The 10,884-nt window shown below is 40.3% G+C and overlaps 1 protein-coding gene across 1 annotated transcript in view; it reads right to left on the bottom strand.

Annotated features, from left to right (window-relative positions):
- The window catches only part of chrm3a (cholinergic receptor, muscarinic 3a), a 72,095-nt gene that overhangs the window by 34,207 nt on the left and 27,004 nt on the right, over positions 1-10,884 (bottom strand). The window contains exon 3 of the mRNA XM_017037040.2: positions 6,389-6,499. The gene's annotated coding sequence lies outside the window, so the exon portion shown is untranslated. The remainder of the gene's footprint in view (positions 1-6,388; positions 6,500-10,884) is intronic.

Here is a 10,884-nt window from a genome sequence, read left to right as displayed (position 1 = left end):
GTTTCACTAAATCCCCTCAACCTTGAAATAACACCTAAATCATCTGTATGGAATTTATCTTTTTTTTTTCAAGAAATAAAGAGTTATTGTGTCGACATTTTGGGATACTATTACAGTTAAAATTATATTATGTTTATTGAGGTAAGAAAGAAGTTGCCCAGAAAGATTTCAAAGAATTTGATCATCCTGGTAAAATACACTCGTGGTTTTGCTGTAAATGGATATTTGATCAGATCTGTTACGGTGCAGGAGAGTCCATTTATATGTGAGAAACGCGTGCATCGATTGGTCCATTTTATATGACTAGCCAATCATGAACTATCACCTTGGTTCTTGGGATAAATCTGTATTATACAGATGAATGTGTTCATGAAGCCACTGTAGCTACAGGGAAACACAACAGTTAAGAATAAAAACAAACACCCAAGTCTACAACTGTAAATCTGTGTAATACACAAGGATAAATTACCATCCGTGAAAAGAAGAACCTGCGATTATCAAGTCAGTCCTAAAGGGAATTCTATCTGTGTTCTCCACATCTGCATTCATGAACGAGGATCTGTACAACATACATTTATTTTTACAAGGGTCAAACCAGCTCCTGTAGAGATAATGACTTTTTTTCTGGGACTGACATGTTGTTAAATGAAGTGTCTTCAGGTTAGAAGCCTCTGCCACAACAAGTTAATGGAAAAGACACCAACAGCGTTTGGCAGCGGCTACTGGAGCCGGTGCGGTCTGTGCTTCTTCACACCAATGATCCTCCTCATCCAATAGCAACGGTTTAAAAAAAGAAGAAAAAAAAGGAGGTGATAATGACATCATGTGTGACATTTACACTCATCAACGTGATGTCCAGCAGGACAAAGGCCAGTCGATGGCTGCCCATAAGACCCGAGGATCTACAGTACACTACTGTGTTCTATTCAGGTAATTACAGGTGGTGTCTCATCTGCACCTTCTCAGGTTCTGTGAAACGACTATTGTAATTCAAGGCATTGACTCAGGAGCGGGAATTAATAGACAGAATCAAACAAACAAACAAACAAGGTCAAAAAACGTCTCTGCACGTCACAGAGAAATGTTTCCGTCCCAATTGCATTGCTAATTCTGGCACAGATTAGCATAGCCTGTAAAGAATGGCTGATATCACTAAAACAGGCTATACTAATTAAAGCCAGAATCATCAATTCATGTCGTCTTCAGCCATCATCTCCCCCTAGAGGTGAAAGAGAGAATAGTTTCCACACGGGCGCTGAACCTTAAGAAAACATATCATGTGTTACGATGAGAAGATGAATATTCAGACAAGAACATAAAACACTACAATACTTTATTTTCAGCAGAGCAGTGTTTGCCAAACGGAAGCTTTTACGCTAGTAAAATCCCACAGCAAAAATGTCACAAAAAGTATATTTAATTTAGAAGAATTTCCAGACTATTAGTCAGACTTTTTTTTCATCCTTTGGCTGGGTTTGAGACTTTTACTCAGGTGCGACTTTTATATTAAAAGATTTAATTTCACATTCGTTATTCTCACACTGACAGCTGCTAGAGGGCACTCTAGCTGGCTGGTGCGACTTATACTCCGGAGCGTCTTATAGTCCAAAAAACTTCAAATGTACTAACTCAGGGGGAGCGTCTTATAGTCCAGAAAATACAGTAATAACCTTTCTGTTTCATTTTACTTCAAATGTACTAACTCAGTGTGAAACCCAAGTCTGTTTAGCTGGAAACAACATTGACGTTTTCGCAGGAATTGAAGAAAAACAGATGAAGACGCATGTTTAATTTTTCTTTCTTTTACAAATTACTAGCATCAAATAAGTACTGGTTTTCCGACCAATGAAGTGAACTTCAATAGTCTTCAAAGGCACAGTGGTTGGGAATCACTGCTCTAGAGGATAAAAACCACTCTTTACCCCGAAAGAATTCAGCGACAAGATTTATTTCACAGAAAACACACTGGAGCCTGACTGTGTTTGTGTATTACACTGCACACAGTGCATCTCAGCAGGCAGGCCTCTCAGTGTAATGGGAAGCCAGGTGGGTGAGAATTGAAGGAACTCTTACACTGAAAAGGAAGACAAAGAATGGAGAGAGGTTCTTGGTGCGAGCGCAGAAGGAACAATTAAGGACACAGCTGGAATTTAAAGTGCAGGAGAAAGGACCACAAGTGCAGGTAAGGATAAGAATACAGTCTCAAACTGCTGGTCAGCTCAAAAAAAAAATTGCTGCGAGAAAGAAATTCAAACAGATTGAAAGAAAAAAAATGCCAGTGGGCCAACATTAAAAAAATAAATAAACAAAAATAACTAACTCAGTGGTCCTTATTATTTTGTGTACAAAGGATCGGTCGACCAGTTCCATGGACACGTAGCACCACGCCAATTATATTGCCAATTTAATTGTAGTATCGCAGTCTAAAAACTAAAAATTAAAAAAATTCTCAAATTAACTTCAAACAAAGAGAGAAAATGGAAATGACCAGAATCTATTTAAATGAAGTAAATCATTAATTCTTTCTCTGCGGTCCAGTACCTTATTAGCAGCATGACTAGAGAATGAAACAATTAAACCCAGAGTGATTGAAGAAAAGTTTCTTGTTTCCTTAAAGTTTTATGTTTAGATTTTTGTTTCTGCCTTAAAGTTTGCACTGTTTTTACAACAGAGGTCCTTCAATAAACAACCGTCTCCATTTAAGAAAATACAATGAATAATTTAAAATGGATGTGTTATTTGAGTTACACACCTTCCTACACCGTGTTGTCTGTTGACAAGTTCAGTCACGACATTCTGTGATAAAACAACAGCAGGTCAGCGTTGACAGATACTGAACGAGGACGGACGTGAACCGGTGAGCGGGCAGGTTTTACTGCAGTCGTGTTTACAGCCACTGCGTTCCACGTCTGTGCGACGTCACATCTACAGGTTGAAGAGCTGCATGAATGGAATACCGACAGAACCTACGACACCGTCTGGAGGAGCTGCCGGGGCTTTTAACAGCTGAGAGAAAACGAGCAAACACTTCGTCTGAGGGAGAGGAAAAGAACGAGGAAGATAAGGAAGAAAATAATGCTGAATATCAGGGTCATTAAAGAGTTCCCTGCTGCAGCTCTCAGTGTATGGAGATATAAGTGAATGTGTGGAACGACCTGGGCGTTTCTGTGAAATGGATAAAGACCTGGTGAATAGAAGCCACTTTGATGTCATTTAAGTTTGGAAGAAAACAGAATTTTATACCAAGGGTTTTTAAAAAAACGCCCTCTGGGCACGAGGCTTCATCTACTGTATCATCTGTATCATCTGTTCACAGCGGTGATAATGAAAGCCAGTTCATTTTCTAACGCAGTCCAACAAAAGACATGGCACCGTGTGCATTTTAGCCCAAAATCTCATCAAGGGATCACAACACCAGAGGAGGAAGAGGAGGAAGAGGAGGAGCGAGGAGCCACCAGCCTCGGTGCTGATAATGAAATGAGAACCGAGCAGCAGACGGCCAGAATGAATGCAGAGAAATATACACCAGAGGATGTCGCGGCGGGCAGAGGGCGAGATTTCTGTAGCAGGAAAACACAATCACACCGCAGACTGATTGTTGAGGGACAAACGTATCGACGGAGACAGGGCAGTAATTACAGCCTTAGCCGCCTGTGGACCAGCAATAAGTGGACGTGTCTGTGAAGGAGACAAACATGACTGGGCTTGTTGTGCAACATGGCTGGGAAACAAATTAGGACTCATTTAACGTAATCATACGGAGTCACCCTTGAATCTCAGAGGGAACGATTAAGAGCGGGAACATCGCAGCAGTACACAAGTACAGAGTACTGCATTTGTTTGCTGTACAAAATACTTTATACTATGGCATGACGTGTATCTGACAGGTTCAGTGACCAGTTGGTGAAAAGCAAGAAGACAATTTCTAATATTTCTAAGTAGGGATGTCCGATATTATCGGCCGACAGATATCATTGGTCAGATATTAATATATTATGTAATATGTGTAATTGTTATTATTATTTCTAAAAATAGTTTTGGGGATAAACGGCTGTATTTTAAAGTGAAAGTCACTAGATGGCAGCATTTCAGCTCATTTAATTATCTTCATTTAATTAATTCTGATTTTAAAATGAAACACCACTTTGAATGACACAAAAAAGCAAAGTCTGCTACAGTGCATTCACATGCTGCATATATTTACTGCCAAACAATGACACGACACAGAGTTGATGGGACACAGAGAGAATGTCTGTATGTTTTTGCATTATTCTGAACCTAATTATCAGTCAAAGGTAAATATACTTTCATTTCAGCTTTGGCCCCAACTGTATAGGATATGTGTGTGTGTGTGTGTGTGTGTGCAATTATGGACTTCGCAGTGAGAGATTTCCAAACTTAGTCAAAGACTATTTATATAATTACTAAAGTGAGCCCCCTAGAGAGCTGCAGCTGAATAACAACTAGGATTTCGTACTGTTTCAAGTCTTCCATTGCAGCCTAATGATCTCCCAGTGGACTGGTTTAATTCACTGTACAGTACTTTAGCAAACACTAGCTTTAGCCGTGACTCATGTGGCAACAATATACTTTAGCTAGCAATCGCCATAAATGTTGAGTACTTTACGTATTACACCAAAAATGCTTTTTTTTCTTTCAGATTTTAAATGATGACCACCGATTCCCAGAATATTTTGCCCAGTTTATGTCCCGAGTCTTACAGACATGTAAAACTGTAACAGATTGAATCATCAGGGAAGAAACAACAAAGGGCTCTTTCAGATTGGAAGAACTGACACAAATGGTTTATCGGCGTCTTCCTACACTCACGTCCAAATGTTTGTCTTTCTGTGCCTTCTGTTACTGCAAACACAAAGTCAACGCACGCCGACTGAATCCCATCCAAATGCTTGGACGCTTTGAGCCACGGCTGCTGTTGCCCGAGCTCAGAGAGACGGGTGACAATATGCAAACCCACAGAGAACTCTGCGCTGAGCAATGTAAACAGGCACTAATTTTACCTGAAGAATGGCTGTCTGCGCTGAGCAATGTAAACAGGCACTCATTTTACCTGCTGTTGGCCGTCAGGACATAAACTAAAACTCCAATGTTTGCTTGACTGTAATGCTTTTTTTTTTAGTTAGTTTCACTTACACATATTGCATCGATTTTAGCCCGAGGTCCGGGACTTCATCACAGTTCTGCTATAAATCATGGCGTCAGCACAGCGGCTGATTTCCATAAACACACACACACGCTGTCTGAAGGCTGCTGGGTTTTACACTCAGTTTCTTTTCAACTTTGAGCAAATGCATAAAAAATTGACATGGTTGTTATTATGTATTGTAGTTTAAATGAGTTGTGGTATAATTAAGTACAAACAGCTGTACAGACACACTGAAGAAATATCTGTTCATCTTTCAAAATAAACAATATAAAAGTCCGTCTGCACCTGAATCACCTACTGTAAATGTCAACGTTATCTCTGTCTAAAGACAGAGTTTCCAGACTGGTCAGATGTCCAGCTCCACCACGGGGACACTGGGGACGGGGACACTGGGGTCAATGCTTTAGCTTTTATCACTAAACTTTCTATAAAAGACTAATTCTTGGCTGTGTTCCCCTGCAAGAGCCCAATGCCCCCTAGTAGGACCCACCCCCCACTTTGGGAACCAATTCCCGAGATGTGCATCCAAAAACAAGGACAAACATGATGGATCAATACTTTTAACTGTCCTCCAAAAAGTTCACAACAATCTATTGATTTACCCCGAAAACCTTCTACTTCAACACCTTGTGTGTTATTAAAACCATGTCTTGTATAAATATTCTTCTCAAGGAGACTTGGTTCTTCTAAGAATTACTGTCCGCTTGAGTCAAACGTAGTCAGAAAAGAACTGTTTCTGGTTGATACTGGTTCAGTTGGTGAGACTTCAGGTCAAATCCCAAAGGTTTTCAACAGAATTCAAGATCGAGGTGAACACGTCAAGCTCTCTCTTTAATCAATCCAAGATTAAGAAAAAAAAGTTTTTTTTACCACTCGGGGCAGTGGTCAGTGTTTGAACCTCTCTAACTCTGAGATTATTTTTGACCAAAAGGCACTCGACTCATTTTCTTTAGAGAAAATGTTGTTTTATACAAATTGGGAAAGTAGAGCTTTTGAAATAAAAATAAAAATTAAAGAGTATTTTTTTCATGTTGGCAGTGAAAATGACAAAAATGATAAATGTGTTTCAATCAGCGTCACCTGCAATGTCTAACATGATAATAGTTCAAACTGTATCCAGCTAAATGCTAACGGGGGAGGGTGGGAGAACACGTAGGGTGGGAGGAGGGGGGGGAGTTCTGTGTGAATCTCGGGGGACACTCCCACTGAGTCTGAACTTACCAAATGTTTTGGAAGCTGAAGTGTCTGGAAGTCACCTCTCAGCCGAGTGTCCGTTGGCGTCCACGCTGACGACTGGGGCTGCAGGACGACACGTGGCCCGGACCATGACCACTGGGAGACAGACAGGGGGCAAGAGGGCAACCAAGGAGGGGGGGAGAAGGGGAGGAGAATGAGATTAGGAATATAAATCAAAATTAGGGAGTGGAAAACCTACAGAGTTGTGGCATTTTGAGCAGTCTGTAGCGAACTGTCTGTTAGCCCAAACCAGCACTTTTAATGTCTCACTCTTTTCATCTCCATCGTCTGCGGAAGAATTTTTTTCTTTTCCTTACGGTTTATTTGCGCAATTTGTTTCAATCAAGGATGCAGTCGAGCACCGTAGCGAACCCCCCCCTGCCCGCCGGCCCCCCCGCCCGGATAATATCTGTCAAAGGGAAGAACGGCATTTCTTCATGTCTAGGGAAGTGTTCATGCCTTATATAGACTTGGTCCTGTGGAGCTGCCTGCTGCACCACATAGTTGCATCAGGCCAGGGGCGAAGGAAGCAGGCTTTGTGAGAGCTCATTAAAACAGTCTCCAAATCTGAAGGCACAAATATGAGTGGGATAAAAAAATGTCATTATAAATAATAATAAGCATCGAAAATGTTCCCAGGTTGTTTAAAAAAAACAAAAGAGCTGCTTGTAAGGTCAAATCGTTGTAGGGAGGTCAAGGCTGGGACAGGATATTTACATTCAAACAGCCTAACTCCACTAGTATTTTAATGTAGCTCTCATGAATTACACCTCAGGGGTCATTCTCTGGGCAGGTTCTTCCCCAGTGGAAGTAATTTGACATTTCCTGGCGCTAAATATATTCTTTTTAACGACATCTCCAGTGTAGCCGTCAGCACGAGTCAAGCTGCAGTCAGTTGCCTGAACAAAGACTTCAGACTCATCGTCAAAAGACTTGAGACTTGGACACAATTTTTCCCAGATCAGACGGCATCCATCAGATCAGACAACTCATTTCAGTCATTTGAGACTTGACTTGGACTCGAGACAAAACACTGATTTGAATTCCAGACAAAAGAATTGAGGCTTGACCTGGAGACTAGACTTGATTTGAACTCGAGATAAAATACTTGGGACTTGACTTGGACTTGAGCACCAATACGATACTTGGACAAAATACCTTGTAAAACATCTATGATAATAAATAAAGATATTTTGATGATAAATCAACATCTTAGAGAATTTTCTTTTTTTTTTTTACATCTCATGGGAAACATTCCGTCAAACTGAGCACTTCCTTCTACTAACGACACTCGGTCGATCTTTGAGCCGGGTCTGGACAGGGCAGTCTTAAGTGAGCCATGAAGAGGACAGAACAAGACAATTACATTTTACATTTTTCAGGTCTCCTCTTCCAATCTGTCAATCTGTCTCCAAGACTGGATCTGACTCTTCATTTGTCCAAAATAACCCATGAATAGGAAGACGTTCTTTTCCCCCTCCACACTGTGAAACGGCAATTATCCAGACAAAGAATGTCAATGTTTAAGTGCTCATTATCCACCTGAAACAGAAACGTGTCACACAATACATTTGAAGGAGACGGCTCTTTCCACAGGGTTAAGTAATTGGTCTCAAGTTCTTAAAATGCCAGAAAACTGATGGAGAACAGACAGCGAAAAATTACCAAACAAAATGTTGTTGAGCAAAATGCAATTTAATGATAGGCAGAGCCCGACTCATTTATTATCAAGGTAACAAGTTCTGAGAGAATAGGAAAAAGGTGTTCATCTGCACTGGGTCCAAACTGGGAAAACAATCAACTGTTCTTAAAGGTTTCGATTCTAGTTTATTTAAAATACATTTTAAAAAACTAAACTTTTCTAAGAAATAAAAATTCTCACCCCTGTCATTTTAAAACAAAGATAAATTCTCACCTGAACTAACAAGGCTCATTTACTTACATTACATTTTTCTACTCCATTTACTTCACTGTTCTTTCTTCAGGATGAAAAAGGTGAAATCACGGCCAACATTAAATGGGCCGCTGCAGTAAAACTCCGACAGAGCAACAATTAATGACCGTCGTTTACCAGATATAATGACCCACGACGGCAACGCATCAAAGTCTACGATGCAGTTTATGAAGTGTGGACACAAATCTACACCCAGAAGAACATGCACCAAGAATGATTATGGATCAAACTGGGGGCGTATGAACGCTGACCACTTCTGCCACCTGTGGGCCTGGATGTTTTTAATTATAGACGTAAAACAAACCTACAGTACACTGTAATAAAAAGCAATGACCTGTTGACTGATGATGGACAAGATTTGAGAGTATATGTTAACAGGTGCTCAGTGGCTGCAGTGCCACCTTCAGGACGGTGAAACTCATAGCGGTGTTTACTGTCGTTATCACAGGCAATAACTGAAACCTGATATCACTGACGTGAACTTCAAATCCTGACTCTCAGGTTTCATCTTAAACGATTCTCCTTATCTCAGTGAACTACAGCCCAGTGTGACTGTACTGTAGCAGAAAAACATACGTGAACGTCACACTTCCTGACACTTCTCCTTCTCCTGTGGGTGAAGCCGGGCAAGGAAGGAAACTGAATCCAAACACTTTTGCGGACGTTTTTTTCCGCAAAAGTGTAAAAGTCTGCGAGCAGTAATTGAGAACCTAAACTCACCAAGCTAACTGCCAGTTAGCATGAGTTTTATACAACTCCTGGCACAAGTCACATAGGTGGTCGCCTAGGGCGCCCTCTGCTGGAGTTCTGTCATATTGCTATAAAATAAATTTTTTTTTTTTTGGTCTTGATCCTGCCTGGGGTGTCATAATAGCCAGAGTCGACTCTGACTCTGCGGGTGTTTACAGTTTTTATGTACAGTCTTTGGAACAGATGCAGATATGTTGTGGAGATTTTTTTTGTTTTTAAATATATAAATCAGTGAGTTAACTGCGCATGAATGCTTTTATTTAAATCTAATATCTGCCACAAATGATTCTGCATTTAATCATGTGTTTGAAGAGGAGAAGAGAGGCAGCGTGCCTCAGTGAGATTCTTAGAAATGACTTTTTTGATAAAGCGATAGTGTGGAGGAGTGTGTATGTCTTCTCTGGCTGTAACAGTGAGATGCAAGAATGTGAAGGAGGAAGGCGGTGTGTGTGTGTGTGTGTGTGTGTGTGTGTGTGTCTCCAAAAGACAGAAGCACATTGGGAGACAGTAGACAGAAAAGGGCAGAAAAAAAGTGTGTAAGTCTTACGGACGGACCACTGATGAGATGGAGCCAAGGTCAGCCTCTTATTTCTGACATACATGGAGCCAGAATCGGACTCTCAACTGGACGTTCTCCATCTGCTATCAGTGATAAGCCAAGCTGACGCCCCATCTGCAACAACGGCACCATGTGGCTCCATAGAACGTGGATAAATTACATTTATGAAAAAAAAAATTATTGGTGGTGATGAAAATAAAAAGAATATATTTTTCTCAACATGAAAATGTAATTTAAATATCATTGGTTTAAATTTCATGTGGTGTGACCCATGTACATGTCTCAGAGATTCACTGTGTATCTAAGCCTAAAAAGGAACGACTCGCAGTTAGGAAAGCAGTAAATGTACAGGAGGAAAAGTGCACTTCCAATTTCACCCCGAGACCTTTTGGAGCCACCGAGGTACACAGAGATATTCCGTTAATTGGTTTGTGCACGACAGCTCGGAAACTCAATTTCAGGTTATCAATGGTTTGAAACGGCTTAAAACGGCTCAAACCACAGGCTAACCTGAATATGTCAACCGCCGTGTTTTTCCTCAGTGCTCACAAAATCTCATACTGTAAAGTACAGAGTGGGTGTGGACAACTTTCACCTAAATAATACTTTATCCTGCACAAGGAAACAAAATAACATTTATGTGTTATTGGCCAGGACGGGTTACTGTTTGAATGATCTTTTTTTCTAACGTCTGGGTTTAGATGTTTTTACAGGAACTTTGCGGAATTTACACCAATTCTCAAAAACTGTAACCTCCCGAACTCAGAGTATATAGTACATATATGCAGATTTTTTTTGTAATATTTAGACAATTTGATTTATTTTAATCACTCATGACAAATCAGGATTAATTACAATGCCAATCAAGAGTGTGTTTCATAAATTGAATTGTTAACGAGCCCAAATATATATCTATAACTGATCTAATACACGGTACATAAACGTCATTTATACATACTATTGGAACAAAGTTTTAGTTTTTTTGTTACAAAAAACAATTTTTTTAAGGTTCAACAACTATGAAAAACTACGTCAACAAACTGTCTGCAGCTGTTTCACGCTGTTCGAGTGAGTACATTTGTCAACCATCTGCTGCAACTCTGTGGCAGGTTTAACACACACACACACACACACACACACACACACAGCAACCTTGACTTAATGCTTGTGTGCAAGCTTCAGAAACACAATGTTCTTAACAGAACACACACACACACA

Source organism: Cynoglossus semilaevis, chromosome 12, assembly GCF_000523025.1.
Source record: "Cynoglossus semilaevis isolate Cse_v1.0 chromosome 12, Cse_v1.0, whole genome shotgun sequence".
Classification (NCBI taxonomy): domain Eukaryota; kingdom Metazoa; phylum Chordata; class Actinopteri; order Pleuronectiformes; family Cynoglossidae; genus Cynoglossus; species Cynoglossus semilaevis.
Note: the sequence above shows the minus strand (reverse complement) of the source record. Positions and strands in the feature narration are given on the sequence as shown.